Raw genomic sequence first — 16,221 nt, forward strand, 5'->3', positions numbered from 1 at the left:
AAGTTCTTATCCTCTACTACCCTCCCTCTCTCAACTCTTCTCCATCTCCCTAGCCACCCTTCCTCTCCCCATCCCTTCTTCCACAATCTCCCTCCACTCTGCTGCAATCCCTTTCTCCTCTTAAACATCACAAAATCCCCTCCTATCCCAATCCAGCCCTCTCTCCCTCCCTCTCCATTTATCTTTCCCTCCCTCTCTCTCTCCCCTTCATCTCACCTCCAGCCACTCAGCGCTCCCTCTCCCTCTCCAGCAGCACCGCCCGCTCTCTTTCTCTTTCTCCCTTTCTTTATTTCTCTCTCTCACTCTTTTTTTTCTCTCCTCCTTCCTTTGGCTCACAGAAGGTTCCCAGGCTCCTGGTCCGTCTGTTTGTCCCTCTGCCCATCCGCCTGACCGTCCGACGATCCCACTGAAGCTCCAGCACCAACCGGGACACAGACTCTCACAAAGGTAAGAAATAGGGGAAGATGAGAGGAGAGCGGGGCTCTGCTTCCCTCAACTATCACGGATGCTGGAGGCAGACAGGACGAGGGAAAGAAAGAGAGAGGGAGTGTGGAGAATCAGAAATGAGAAGAGATGAAGTGGAAAAAGAAGAGGGAGAGGAGAGGAGAGGCGGTAATGCAGTGCACTGTTACTTGTGAGAAGAGAGGAATATAGAAAGAGATTTAGATTGAAATGGTGTGTCTTGAAGAAACTGTCTGAGAATAGAGAGAGAACAGTTTGATGCATGCAGCGGGCAGAATTGCAGAAAGGGAGAGAGGGATGGAGATGGATATAGAGAATATCATGAAAATGTTGGTGTATCAGCTGTGCGGATACAGAAAGCATAAAGCAGCGGCAGCTCTGCCTCTCTGTAAAATCCCATTCACAAATAAGACCTGAACTCTGGCAACTCCGATTGGTCCCTGAATGGTGTATGTTTGATTCAGTGTGTGTATGTACTGTATTAGAGAAAGAGATTGAGAGAGGGTGAGAGGGAAGGAGGGAAATGGGAAGGGGGAGGGAGGAGGGGTATAGAACGTCTATTAGATAGCTCTTCTGTGGGTCTGGTGTTAATGCTGTGCTTGAGTGGCTTCTCCAGCAGCACACACCATGCAGGCTAACAGAGAGAGAGAGAGAGAGCTGGGCTGAGTTGGAGTGTACGCTTTAATCCGAGATGTAATGTAGGGAGGGGGGTCCAAATGAAAATAATGTGATGTTGGCTGTGCGGGTGGGTATACTTGTCATAATGCAGGCTTTAGATACAGAGACGATCAGTGTGACTTTACGACAGACTTTGGGATACTTTCCCTCCTGCCCTCCACCCTACCCTTCCTTTCCCCTTCTCCCTGATTGCCTCATCTCTCACTCCAGATTGCTCCCCTTTGATAACATCTGTAGAAACAGAGCTGCACTCCTGGCATGCAAACAGCAGCCTGTAAGAGTGACGTTATATTTCCGGGAAACTGTCGTTGGTGCGGCAAAGTACGGGCAGCCTGAAAGATGTATGGGAGGGATGGAGAGAGAGGGATAGAGAGAGAGGGATGGAGAGAGAGGGATAGAGAGAGAGGGATGGAGAGAGAGGGATAGAAGGATGGGGAGAACTTCAGCAACCACAAGAGAGTTAATGGGACAGAGAGAGAGACCGGGAGAGGGAGAAAGGGAGAAAGGGAAAAAGAGCACGCGAGAGAGAGGAGAGAAAGCATAAACTGACAAATGGAGGGAATGAGGGGAATAGAGGTTTGGGCAGCCAGAATAAAGGGAGTAGATAGAGGGAAGAAAGGAGGGATAGTGATGAAGTGAGGGACAGAAGTAGAGAGAGGAGGGAGAGAGAAAGAGAGAGAGACGGAACGAGAAAGAGAGGTGGTAATGCAGTGCACTGTTACTTATGAGAAGAGAGGAATATAGAAAGAGATGTGTAGATTGAAATGGTGTGTCTTGAGGAAACTGTCTGAGAACATAGAAAGAGAGAACAGTTTGATGCATGCAGTGGGCAGAATTGCAGAAAGGGAGAGAGAGAGATAGGGATTGAAAGAGAGAGGGATGAGGGGATAGAGAGAACGTCATGAAAATGTTGGTGTATCAGCTGTGCGGCTGCAGAAAGCTGTAAAATCCGATTCACAAAAAAGACCTGGAATAGACGTTGAATTGACATCGGTGCCCATCTCTTTTTCACCACATATAGTATCTCACACCCCATCACTCCTCTTTCATTAGAAGTGAATGTGAGGGGTGTGATGCATGACTCTAGACTATATCACATCAGGATTTTCTAGGAATTCACTGATTTAGAGGCGAGCGGCTCTTTGGAGTGTGAAATACAGCCTTGTGAAATATACCATCGTATTTGTGGCAGCTGGGATCGACTGGAATACCCAGTACAGCACAGGAGTGATGGGGATGTGCACGGGAGCGTGGTGGAAGGGTGGGACTGTGGGGAGATGTAAGGGATGTGTCAGTGCAGGTAACTGAGTTCTTGTGTGGTACACCTTCCACTTGGTGGTAGCTATGTGTTCAAGGGTTCTGCCTCTGGTTTGGTTTGCTGCTGCAGTGTGTGTTAGAGTAACTTTCGTCCTCCTTCTTCTTGAGGTGTCTCTCCACAAACCCTGTCTATAATAGTGGAGTAGTACAAGCATGTTATTGTGTGTGTGTGACTGCAACCAAACCAGATCAGACCAGAGCAGGCCTCTACAGCGCGATGTAGCACCGCAGTTAATGAAGCATGTCATCCCCGATCCCTGACTCTGACTCAGGCACGGGCAGATTAATGACCATGGATGGGATTAGAGTACCAATCCAACATAGATGATCAATCTAGCCAGCTAGTACCAGTGTAACAGTACCAGTGTAGCACCCCTACATACATCAAATTACAGTTACACTTATTATCTATATATTTTCTACAATTCCACATAGATGTGTGTGGGTGCCTTTCTGTGTGTGCAGTATGTTTGAGTGAGTTTGAGTGAGTGGGTAGCTAGCTGTGTGCCAGTGGGTGGAAGAATAGGAAAATGTCATGATTACTTGGAAGAAGAGAATTTGTTTGTGTGGGATTGTGAAGGTGAGAGGTTGTTAGATGTTAGATAGGACCAGCTAATTGTGTGCGGACGGATCCAGAGTGCATGTTTGAATTTTTATGTGGGCAGCCTTTTAAACTGAGCTGTAGGAAACTAAAGCACAGCTGCATTCTACAGCCAGAAAGGCATCACTCGCAATTCAAAAACTACCACACACAGACACACACACACACACACACACACACACACACACACACACACACACACACACAACTACACTCTTAGAAAAAAGGATTCCAAAAGGGTTATTTGGCTGTCCCCATAGGATAACCCTTTTTGGTTCCAGGTAGAACCCTTTTAAGATCCATGTAGAATCATCTGTGGAATGGGTTATACATGGAACCCAAAAGGTTTCTTCAAAGGGTTCTCCTATGGGGACAGGTGAAAAACCCTTTTAAGTTCTAGATAGAAACTTTTTTCTAAGAGTGTAACAGAGATGTGACGAAAATATGTATCTTCCCCCACTTAAAAGGTTACTTGCAATTAGCCATCATTATCCAACAGAAAGTGACACATTCAATACCGCCTTGCACACTCTTGCCTGCATCTAGCTGTTCTAGGGTGTAATCATTAGTCCAACATTTGCAAACGTTTGCTTCCGTTTAAAAAATGTTTTAACAGAATCAGCTGAATGAATACACCCCTGATCAATCGTAAACACAGTTCACTTTCATAGCAGCCATATTGTATTCCTTCTCGCCTCCTCTTCTCACCTTTTCCCTTAGTTTGTGGATTTCTGCTCTATGTGGCCAGACGAAAAAACCTTTCCAAGCCAAACTATATCATAACCGCTACACACAGCCTACATCGTTGTCAACATATTAGCTAAAGTAACGTCATAGTCAACATAGCTAATAGAACTAATGTGTTAGTAAACCTGCTACAATCATGCAGTAATGTTAGTGTACAGTCAGTAAGCAGTTTAGAACAACACATTTGTAAAACCCAAAGCTCACCTTGACTTGGAAGAGTTCCAGTGTTGTGTTGGAAATAGCATCCCTCTGTTTGAGCAGGGTGTTTGAGTAGGCTAAACTAGCTAGCTGAATTTATTAGCTAAGTAAGTGAAACTAAACTTTTTAAATGTTTTACTTAAAAAAAAAAAAAAATCACTGAGGATGGTCCACTGCTGTAAGGAGTGGGAAACTCAGAGGCTGCTGCCTGCCTGCCAGTCAGTCAGTATCGTGGGGATTGATCCCAATGTAGTTTGACACTCATGTCAACTCATTATTGTATTAACCACCACTCGTGCGAGCACACACGGATACACACGCGCACTTACAAACCCCTTCACCTAGATGCACACATAGCGAGATGTTACACACCGCTCCGGAAGAGGACATTTAGTTTTTCCATTGCTCAGCAGAACAGCACAAGACCGTCTCCACCTACATAAAGTCCCACGGTCAGGTCACCAATGCAATGCATTCATCTCTTGAACTTTGGCCAACAAAATGCACTTAGACCTCTCCCATCATCCTCCAACTCACAATGCTTTGGGGTTAAGGGGGATACCTTGTCAGTTGTACAACTGAATGCCTTCAACTGAAATGTGTCTTCCACATTTAAGCCAACCCCTCTGAATCAGAGAGGTGCGGGGGGCTGTCTTAATCAACATCCACAGCGCCCGGGGAACAGTGGATTAACTGCTCAGGGAGTCGATCCAGCAACCTTTCGATTACTGGCCCAACTCTTTAACCACTAGGCTACCTGTTGCCCCTGTCGTTAGGGTTATGTTCATGGTTAGAGGTTAGAGAAAGGATGTTGAATGGGACTGAATTGTGTGTCCCCACAAGGTTAGCTATACAAGACCGTGTGTGTGTGTGTGTGTGCGCGTGTTTACTGATCAGATGACAGCACATGTGGGACCAAGTGGCATTACAGGGCTGGAAGTTAGAAGCCAGAAGCTGGAAGGGAGCCATAACTTTGAGCCACCTGCTAATAGAGAATTATGGCTGTGGTGTAATGTAGCCTGGTCCCAGATCTGTTTGTGCTTTTCCCTACTCCATTGGCATTCCATAAGGAGTTGGCAAGAGAGCAGAAACAGACTGGCACCCATGCTAGTGCTAATGGTGCTGGAACATCAGCTGTTGTTCCATCTACATTTGCCTCTAGATCATATGATTTCAGACATTCTTCTTTTACAAACTACCTGTGTTATCGTGCAGTAAGCATATTAACGTGTGGAGGGGAAAATTGTATTGTTTTGATGGATGATTGATTTTTCTGTTGATTAATTGCCACCACACCTGCAATACACTCACTTTCTTGCATCTCTCTCTCTCGCTCTCTTCCTCACAATTTTACTTCCTCACGTTTTCTTTCTTTCTCTCTATCACCAGCGCTCTCCCCATCCAAATGAAGGTGTGAAAAGGGAACACTTCCCACTTTGTGCCAAAGTTCAGTCGATCTATTTTAGAGATTTGGCCATGTATTTTTTAAGGCCAACGTATTTTTAAACCGCCCGAGCAACAGAGGTCGCTGAGAGCGAATCTAACTTTAGAAGTGACACAGAGGTCACCGCAGCGCTGCAGGAGTCAGGCCTAGCAATTAAAACATCCACAAACTCCTAAATGAGATCATTAGCGTGCTGGGATGGATGGAAGTCATCTGGGGAGACGAAAGAGGATTGAGAGTTTCATTTTTATGGGTCACGGAGGGAGGGAGTTTTTGGTTAAATGAATGGGATGATAATGTAACATTGTGACCTATTTTGATGCGGTGTGACTTAAAGTCCTTACTCTTTTGGGAGAGTCAGTGGATGTGGATGATATATAGACACAGATGTACACACACACACAGCACAACAAACTACGCTTCTTACCCAACATCGTTTGTAAAGGTGTACTCCTACTCTGTGACCTTAAAACAGCATCCCTCTGCACCACAGTTCATCTAAGTGAGACAAGGGGCACTGTTTCACAGACAAGTGGATGAGTAGATGGAGATACTGCTGCATTCCCTATATGGGGGCTCAAACTTCTGCTCCATCTCCTCCTGAGGTTTCTCATGAACCTGCCACTTACCGGCTACATAATTAGCCCCTTACAGAAGACTGCTGCCTGGTCCCTGGCTGAACAGTTCAATCTTAGAACTACTGTTCTCTACTCCCTGCATAGAGAATATATGCCAGGAAAGGCCAATTTAGTGGGCAAAGTGCAGAAGTTACCAAACTCTATTCTATTCCGTTCCAATGTATTCTATTATGTTGCTAGCAATGACTACGATGACCAGATATCATTGCATTATCAGCGTGATACAAGAGATAAGCATGACTTGGAATAGCGGTCATTGTGACTAATACACATCATATTCCACATCAGCTGTGGAATATTAGCTGTCATATACACTGCTGAAAACGAGCGGAGAGGATGATAAAAGTTTCCTCCCCTCCTCTCCCATTGCTTTGCCGGCCTGCTATTATATTTTAGATTAAGGTGACCAGATTTCTGAAATTAAAACCGGGGACATTTCCAGTTCGGCGGTCAATATATCATTAAAATATCCAATGTTATTATCTATGAAATAGAAAAGGGGGACAATTCCAGTTTCATGTATTTAGTCTAACAGGCACACTGTGATAGAGAAAACAACTATATTACAGAAACACTACAGAAAAGACAGAACTGTCCAATCTGAACTGTCATTCAGTGGTCCTGGTAATCTAGGTAGAATAAGGGCAGAAGAGAACATGAGCAAAATTGAAAAAACAGACAATAGTATATGTGAAATACTTAACATAATAAAGAAATAAGATGATGATGAGGTTGGTAACTACATAATATACTTATACCAACCTAATCTGTATATTTCTCAGAAGAATGTATATTCTTCAGGATTGCTCTGTCTTTGGCCAGCTTCTCCATGAACTCCTGGCAGGGGAGGTTGAAGTTTGTCTTCACAATAAGCATGGCCTTGATGGTAGGAACAGTGAACCTATTTCTTGCTGCTGTCCATATATCATTCATTTGGGAGAACACTCTCTTGACTGGTGCATTACCTCCAGGTAAGCACATGACAACAGATGCTAATCTAGCCAGGTTAGTGTGTGGGATGTCATTCTCTTTGAAGTGGGTAACCACCGTGCTCCATCTCTGACTAAGCGGTGTCTCAGATGTTTTCCATTCTTCAAGCGATCCCCCTTTAGGAACTCTTGCAGTCCAGTAACCTCGCCACACAATGCATCCTCATTGATGGTCACATTTGGGCATTTGTCCTGCAGTGTGCCTGCTGCCTTCTGGGTCTCTTCACGCTGAGGTTGCCTTTTTAAAAGGAGACAATGTAAATCTTTTAGATTATCTGTGTGCTTTCCCATGCTTGCAAGTAGTTCACAGCCGTAGTGAAGAATGATTGTGATGTTTTGAGAAAGCCCTCTTTAGATATTGCTCCATTTCCTCTAGCTCTCTCAGAAGTCCTCTGACCAAAATTGGAATGAAGTTGTCATCACGTCTTGCAGTCAATTTTGCCTCAATGTTTCTCAGAATTGCAGCGGACTCCACAGCACAGCGGTCCTGGCCTTCAAGCATCTTGATCGTGTCACTGAATATGGTCAGGTTTCCATGGACAAAGGCCAGCCAAAGTTCAGTGGATCTTCGAACATTAACACACGACAACAGAGCATTTGTCTTCAGAAAGAAAAAAGGATTTCAATGGCACATACCTTTTCAGCACTCTTTCTAGAGCAGGGAGCATGGACAGCCAGCGAACATTGCTGTGTCCTAAAATGTTATGGTACTCCTGGCAAACAAAATCACAAAAGATCTTCAGTCGTTCTACTCTGACGGTGAAAATATCCAAATATCTTTGTGAGCAGGTACTCAACATCAAGGGGAATCATATCCAAAGCTGTTCTGGCCGTGTTATGAATGATGTGGGCAGGACAACCTAACCCAATCACCTCCCGCTGCAGAGCATTTTTAACTTTGGTGTGGACATTGACCCTCCCCAGCCAATTCAGTCCACCAAAGTTGGTATTTATGATGACGGCAGCGAATGCCACAAATTTCTTTTCCAGGTTACATTTTTGGATGACCACCAGGACCTCAGCTGCAATTTCCTCTGCTGTTTCTCCTTTCAATTCAACATAATCAAGCAGTTTTGTTTCTACAGATGTGCTGCCATCATATATCTTACAATATCTGACTACTATTGGCAGCAGCTTTACATGTCCATGATTGTACGCATCAATGGACAGGGACACAAATTCAACCTGGTCTAGGTCCTGTGTTACCAAAGTAGTTACTCATGGTGCTAACACGTTACTCACTATGGCTTCACATTTTGTCCTAGCACATGTAAACTTCGGTTCATAAAGCTTCCGTGTCAGTTGTGCTGCGCAGTCCATAGATCTGTAACTATGATTGTGTCTCATAGTGTGGTATGCAAAGACACCCTCCTGCACAGCTAAATCACATTCTTCTTGGGAAGGCTCTACCTTCTTGAAGAATGTGGTGACAGAGGGCATACCAACACTGGGCAATCAGAGAGGCTTTTTGTCTGTTGATGTTTTACCACTGCTGTTCTTCCCCCACTGCCAAATGAAAAAGAGGAATTACAAAGGGTGCAGTTAACCCTTCTATCGTCTTGACCTGAGTGTATAAATGGAAATTCTCTCATGTTGTTATTAAAATGGCATTTCCGTTTCTTGGAAAGAGCCATTGTACCGCCTCTGTCTGCTCTTCTTCACTCTCCTTGTGCCACTCTTCTTACTCTCTTAATAACCTGTTAGGGACAGACGTTCCGCTAGCGGAACGCCTCACCAATATCCAATGGTATAGCGTGGCGCGAATTACAAATACCTCAAAACTGCAAAAACTTCAATTTTTCAAACATATGACTATTTTACACCATTTTAACCTGTTATGGCTAGGGGGCAGTATTTTCACAGCCGGATAAAAAACGTACCCGATTTAATCTGATTATTACTCCTGCCCAGAAACTAGAATATGCATATAATTATTAGCTTTGGATAGAAAACACTCCAAAGTTTCTAAAACTGATTGAATGGTGTCTGTGAGTATAACAGAACTCATTTGGCACGCCAAAACCTGAGAAGATTCCATGCAGGAAGTGCCCTGTCTGACAATTTCTTGCCCTTTTTGATTATCTCTATCCATTACAGAGGATCTCTGCTGTTACGTGACACTTCCTACGGCTCCCATGGGCTCTCAGAAGGCGGCAAAAAGCTGAATTGTGGCTTTGCAGGCTCTGGTTGAAAAAAAGTAGCGGGTTTGGGTAGTGGCTGGTTAGAGTACTGTGAGACTCAGAGTCGTGCCCGCGTCGACAGAATGCTTTGTTTTCTTTTGTCTGTTTACCTAAACGCAGATTCCCGGTCGGAATATTATCGCTTTTTTACTAGAAAAATGGCATAGAAATTGATTTTAAACAGCGGTTGACATGCTTCGAAGTACGGTAATGGAATATTTAGAAATATTTTGTCACGAATTGCGCCATGCTCGTGACCCTTATTTACACTTCGGATAGTGTCTTGAACGCACGAACAAAACGCCGCTGTTTGGATATAACGATGGATTATTTTGGACCAAACCAACATTTGTTATTGAAGTAGCAGTCCTGGGAGTGCATTCTGACGAAGACAACAAAGGTAATCAAACTTTTGTAATAGTAAATCGGAGTTTGGTCAGGGCTAAACTTGGTCGGTGTCTAAATGGCTAGCCGTGATGGCTGGGCTATCTACTGAGAATATTGCAAAATGTGCTTTCACCGAAAAGCTATTTTAAAATCGGACATATCGAGTGCATAGAGGAGTTCTGTATCTATAATTCTTAAAATAATTGTTATGTGTGGTTAGACAGTGTGGTTAGATTAACGAGAGTCTTGTCTTTAAAATGCTGTAAAATAGTCATATGTTTGAAAAATGGAAGTTTTCGGATTTGGATATTGGAGCAGGTGTTCCGCTAGCGGAACGTCTAGATGTAAGAGGTTAAAGACAAGACTCTGCTTTATCTAACCACATTGTCCAATTTCAAAAAGGCTTTACAACGAAAGCAAAACATTAGATTATGTCAGGAGAGTACCCAGCCAGAAATAATCACACACCCATTTTTCAAGCTAGCATATATGTCACAAAAACCAAAACCACATCTAAATGCAGCACTAACCTTTTATGATCTTCATCAGATGACACTCCTAGGACATGATGTTATACAATACATGCATGTTTTGTTCAATCAAGTTCATATTTATATCAAAAACCAGCTTATTACATTAGCATGTTTTGTTCAGAACTAGCATACCCACCGAAAACGTCCGGTGAATTTACTAAATTACTCACGATAAACGTTGACAAAAAACATAACAATTAATTTAAGAATTATAGATACAGAACTCCTTTATGCAGTCGCGGTATCCGATTTTAAAATAGCTTTTCGGTGAAAGCACATTTTGCAATATTCTGAGTAGATAGCCCGGCCATCACAGGCTAGCTATTTTGACACCCACCAAGTTTGGCACTCACCAAAATCAGATTTACTATAAGAAAAATTGGATTACCTTTGCTGTTCTTCGTCAGAATGCACTCCCAGGACTTCTACTTCAACACCCAATGCTGTTTTGGTTCCAAATAATCCATAGTCATATCCAAATACCTCCGTTTTGTTCGTGCGTTCAAATCACTATCCGAAGGGTGACGCGCCGGCGCGTTTCGTGACAAAGAATTTCAAAATATTCCATTACCGTACTTCGAAGCATGTCAAACGCTGTTTAAAATCAATTTTTAATGCAATTTTTCTCGTAAAATAGCGATAACATTCCAACCGGGAGACGTTGTATCCGTTCAAACACTGAAAGTAAAACATGGAGTCGTCACATGCACGCGCGGACCAGTGTCATTGTTCTCAGAAGTACCACTCTCCAAAACCCCTACTGTTTTTCGCCCAGAGACTGCAGAGTTATCATTCAACGTTCTGGCGCCTTCTGAGAGCCAATGAAAGCCTTAGGTAATGTCACGTTACAGCAGAGATCCTGTATTTTCGATAAAGAGGCTACTGAAGGCCAAGAAATGGTCAGACAGGGCACTTCCCAAATAGAATCTTCTCAGGTTTTGGCCTGCCATATGAGTTCTGTTATACACACAGACACCATTCAAACAGTTTTAGAAACTTTTGGGTGTTTTCTATCCAAATCTACTAATTATATGCATATTCTAGTTTCTGGGCAGGAGTAATAACCAGATTAAATCGGGTACGTTTTTTATCCGGCCGTGAAAATACTGCCCCCTATCCGAAACAGGTTAACTTTTTCTTCTCCTCCAATCTTTCTCCTCCACTTTTCTTCACTCGTCTTCCTGCTCTTTCTTCCTTTCCTTTCCTTCTCTTTACCTTTCCACCTCACTCTTCTCCACTCTCCTCGCTTCACACTTTTTACTCCCTTAATTTTTCCTTCTCCTTCCTCTCCAATCTTTAATAATAAATAGTACACTATTAGATAAAATACTTTGGTTAACAGATTCCCATTGCTTGCCTCATTTTTGTATTTTATCTCAAAAACATTGTTTGGAGTAATAAATTGGCAGGCTCTGTAATCATATCTTTACCTTTCCTCCTCTCTCTCTTTCACTCTTCTTCCTATCCAGTCTTCCTCCTCTCCACTCTCTAACAGAAAACATTATGCTAATGTTATCCATGAAAATTTCAAAATATATTTTCACACTACTTATTATAATGCCAAACCATTAAAATTGTAATCTACAAATAAATATTCTCAGAATTAATTGTGCATTAATTTAATATAATCATATTTTCAAAATAGCCTGTCCACTGCATGTTTACTTGTGAACGTTTTTTTAACCTAGCTACCATGAAAAAATCTAACTAACCTAGCAAGAAAACTTAGTCGACATAGCTAATTTTAGCTAGCATAACCTATTTAAAACCTTATAAAGCAGATCATCTATCTATATAATAAATTGCGATATTATAACATCATTAGCTAGTATCTCAAACAATTGTAACTTGCCTGGCTTGAAAATACGTTTTTGGTAATGTTGTGGATTCACTTGACACTTGCTAGCTTCTGGCCGAGTTTTCCACAGCTGTTTTCTCTAAAACTAGCGCGAGCAAGTAGTTAGTAGAAGAAGAGTAAATGAAGCTGATATAGTGAGCAACCCCCTCTGCTGGACAAAACAAGCACAATGTGATTGAGACGTCAACTGGTAGGCTCTGCTGCCCGGTCTTTCTTGCCATGTCAAATATTATTTCACTTTGTAGTCTGTTTTTAACGCACAGTTAAAAACGGGGACATTTCCAGGGACAGCTCCAGCCGGGGACAGGCCACCAAAAACAGCGAGTATCCCCAGAAAATGGGGACGTCTGGTCACCCTATTTTAGATTGGAGCTGAGAGCATTTCGGACTGGCCCCTGATCATAGAGATCATCTGAATGCAGGAAACATGCAACCTCATCTGTGTCCCGAAAATCCTCTATGTCATTCTCTATTTGGGAGTGTTAGGTTGAAGCCTTATCAGGGAATGGGCTTTGGACATAGTACTGTAGATTCTCTCACACATACACACGCACACACACACACACACACACACACACACACACACACACACACACACACACACACACACACACACACACACACACACACACACACACACACACACACGTGTGTGTGTGAGAATCTACAGTACTACAGTATAATGTCCAAAGCCCATTCACTGATAAGGCTTCAACCTAACACTCCCAAATAGAGAATGACATTCAAGTGAATGAAGGTCATCAGTGTAACAAACAGAGACGTTTAGCGCTGGCTATACTGCAAGCCCCTTGCTCACACTGACATAACGATTGCATCCAAAATGGCACCCTATTCTCTAGATAGTGCACTACTTCCCTGGTCAGAAGTAGTGCACTATCTCTATCTGTTCTATCTTTATGAATAACTGCACATATTGTTCCTTTGTAGGACCATGAATGTGTGCATCCCCCTTCTCCCTCTTTCCTCTCCTTCTCTCTCCTCCTCCCCCTTCTTTCCTCTCCATCTCTCTCCTCTTCCTCCTCCCTCCCTCTTTTTTTATGTGGAGCTGTGAGCTGGACACAGTCAGCTCAGCTTGCCCCGGGGCTTGGTCCCAGCTCCCACCAGCAGAGTGTGAAGACTGTGTCAGAGTAAGAGAAGAGGAGAGCAGTAGAGGAGGAGTGGAAAGCCCAGTGCTGGACTGGCTTTTATAATGCAAGGTCAATGGAGGGTTTATGTAGCCGAGAGCACACACATACACTTCTGCAAGACAAGAGGAGTTGTCAGGCGGCAGAGTTTCTGCTGCCAATACTGCTGACAAGGCAAGCCACTGCCAATGGGACAGGGGCTTTAGCCTCTCTCTCTGAATACACACGCTCTCCGACAATCTACATTGAAATACACACACGGACACACGCACACACACCCTGACTCACTCATAAACTCAGTAAAAACATGAGCAGAGGAATGTGCAGTTATGCGTGGATGGTGGTCACCCACCCAGTCACCCACACTGCACCAGAAAACACAACAAGAACTAATGCAAATACATGAACACACACTCAATATCTGGTTTATATTTAGTCTGATGAAAACAACCGCTCACAACAAAGCATAGTTAAGTAACGTGATGTCATGTCAAAGTTCTGATGGATAGGCCACTTATGTAATATATTACTTCTTTGCCGATTATCCTGTCCTTACGATATTTGAAAGTCGTACAAGCGAAAGAATGAATTACGAGTTATTACAATAACAGCATAATTATAATTATGTGTTTGCAGCCTGCAGGACCATGGGTTAAATCCCAGACAAACAAAGAATGTGCTGACAATGTAAAGCCCAAACTCTATGTTCAAGGATTTTAAGCCGCCTATGACTGTGATTTTAAACCTTGTCTCCCACCTCTTTCATCACTCTTCTACACACCCCCCACCCCATCAAAGACTAGCGCAGAATATAAATTGTGTTGCGCTTTAGTTTTTTGGTACTGTAAGCCAAGGGCATGAGGAGAATGGGGAATAGAAGTGAATCTGTCCCAGGAAGAGAAAGAAAGGATCCAGCACAATAGAGCGGGATAGACCGGACTGATGCAGACAACAAGCTGAGAGGAGGAGTAGAAAGGCGAGAGAAACAGAGAATAAAAGAGCAAGAGAAAATGGGAAGAAGGAGGAGGACCGTCAAAAGGGAGGTGCTGGAGGACACGCAAGGAAGAAAGAAAGTAAGAAAGAGAGGAAGAAAGAAACAGATAAGAAAAGGAAAATGCAAACCAGACACAGAGGAGAGGAGCCAGAGTAGCGAGGGATAAAAGACAGGAAAATAAAGAAAGATAAAGGCGTGTGTGATGGATGGACAGGCAGTGTTCTGCGGATGTATGAAGCCTCAGCCAAGCTGTCAGTCAGTCATCCAGGAGGAGAAGGGGAAGGAAAAAAATGCCTAAGCAGCAAAGAGCGATGGAAGGATGGAGGGAGGGAGGGAGGGATGGAAGGAAGGAGATGGAGGGAGGAAGTAAGAGAGATGGGTGGATGGAGGGATGCAATGAAGGAAGAAAGATGGAGGGAGGATGTACGAGGGAGGGATGAGAGAGGAAGAAAGACAGTGGGATGAAGGGAGGATGGAGGGATGGAGAGAGGAAGAGCACTACTGACTGTCATAAATCCTTCACTGCCAGTGGATCACCATAGACTGGAAAGACCTTATCGTTTAAACTTTTTACCCATAATCCCAGATTATGTATGTTTATAGGGGAGATCACATGTCATGATGTCATTACCAATAAAGGCAAATCAAACGTCCCATCTCAAGACCCACCAAATCAAATCAAGTAGCAGTGGAATAACATAACAGGAGCACCTAAAATATAAACAATACCGGCACCCAAAATTAATACCGGAACCTATTTAAATCCAAGTCAAGCCCTGCATGACAGTGATGGAATGGTCTGAGTGTTATCGGAAATACTGTCTCTTAAAACAAAAATTGAGTAATTAACATAATACAAAACATCCCCACCAACACCCGTCTGTTTAAGCTAGAGATATCTGTTTTTTTGTGTGGGCTGCGTCTCAATCCACCACATCCACCAATGTCAGCCTTCCACACCTACGGTGGAAAGTGGCAGAGCTATGGCTTTGTTTGTCAGACCAGGAGACGTCCTGAAAATCGATCCTCTCACGAAAATGTCTGTAGCGTCAGAACTGTTTGGCCTACAAACTAATACACGATGGTGTTCTACGTTTTGTTCTATGATACCCACAAGTCCCATGGGACTCGTCTGAAGTCGCTACAATGTGCCAACTTCTGTAGCGCCCGAACAGTATGGGCTAATAACCAACTATGATCCACACAATTGTCACGAGACTCTTCTGGGCGTAGCCCGGTACTGGTAAAAAAAATGAATGGAAGTATGGAAGTCGTTTTGTGCAAATATGTTTAATATATGTGTCAAAAAATAATAATGAATAATTCCTGAGCTTTCTTATCACCTAGATATAGGACAGACACTTAAAATCTTTATGATTTATTTTTCGACTGTCTGTTTTGCCATTTATAAATGGGTTATTCAATGCATTTCTATGGGCTATAGCAGTAAAGGCCAATTTATATACAGTACCAGTCAAAGGTTTGGACACACTTACTCAGTCCAGAGTTTTTATTTATTTTTACTATTTTCTGCATTGTAGAATAATAGTGTAGACATCAAAACTATGAAATAAAACATATGGAATCATGTAGTAACCAAAACAGTGTTAAACAAATCAAAATGTATGTTATATTTGAGATACTTCAATGTAGCCAACCTTTGCCTTGATGGCATTCTCTCAACCAGCTTCATGAGGTAATCACCTGGAATGCATTTCAATTAACAGGTGTGCCTTGTTAACCTGTTAGGGCTAGGGGGCAGTATTGACACGGCTGGATAAAAAACGTACCCGATTTAATCTGGTTACTACTCCTGCCCAGTAACTAGAATATGCATATAATTATTGGCTTTGGATAGAAAACACTCCAAAGTTTCTAAAACTGTTTGAATGGTGTCTGTGAGTATAACAGAACTCAAATGGCAGGTCAAAACCTGAGAAGATTCTGTACAGGAAGTACCCTGTCTGACCATTTCTTGGCCTTCTTTGTCATCTCTATCCAAAACAAAGGATCTCTGCTGTTACGTGACACTTCCTACGGCTCCAATGGG

At 43.0% G+C, this 16,221-nt stretch overlaps 1 protein-coding gene across 1 annotated transcript in view; it reads left to right on the forward strand.

Annotated features, from left to right (window-relative positions):
* The first annotated feature begins 216 nt into the window (after positions 1–216).
* The window catches only part of LOC106607439 (parvalbumin-7), a 51,527-nt gene continuing 35,522 nt past the window's right edge, over positions 217–16,221 (forward strand). Inside the window, exon 1 of the mRNA XM_014204380.2 lies at positions 217–447. The gene's annotated coding sequence lies outside the window, so the exon portion shown is untranslated. The remainder of the gene's footprint in view (positions 448–16,221) is intronic.

The sequence above is a fragment of the Salmo salar genome, chromosome ssa06 (assembly GCF_905237065.1).
Source record: "Salmo salar chromosome ssa06, Ssal_v3.1, whole genome shotgun sequence".
Lineage (NCBI taxonomy): Eukaryota > Metazoa > Chordata > Actinopteri > Salmoniformes > Salmonidae > Salmo > Salmo salar.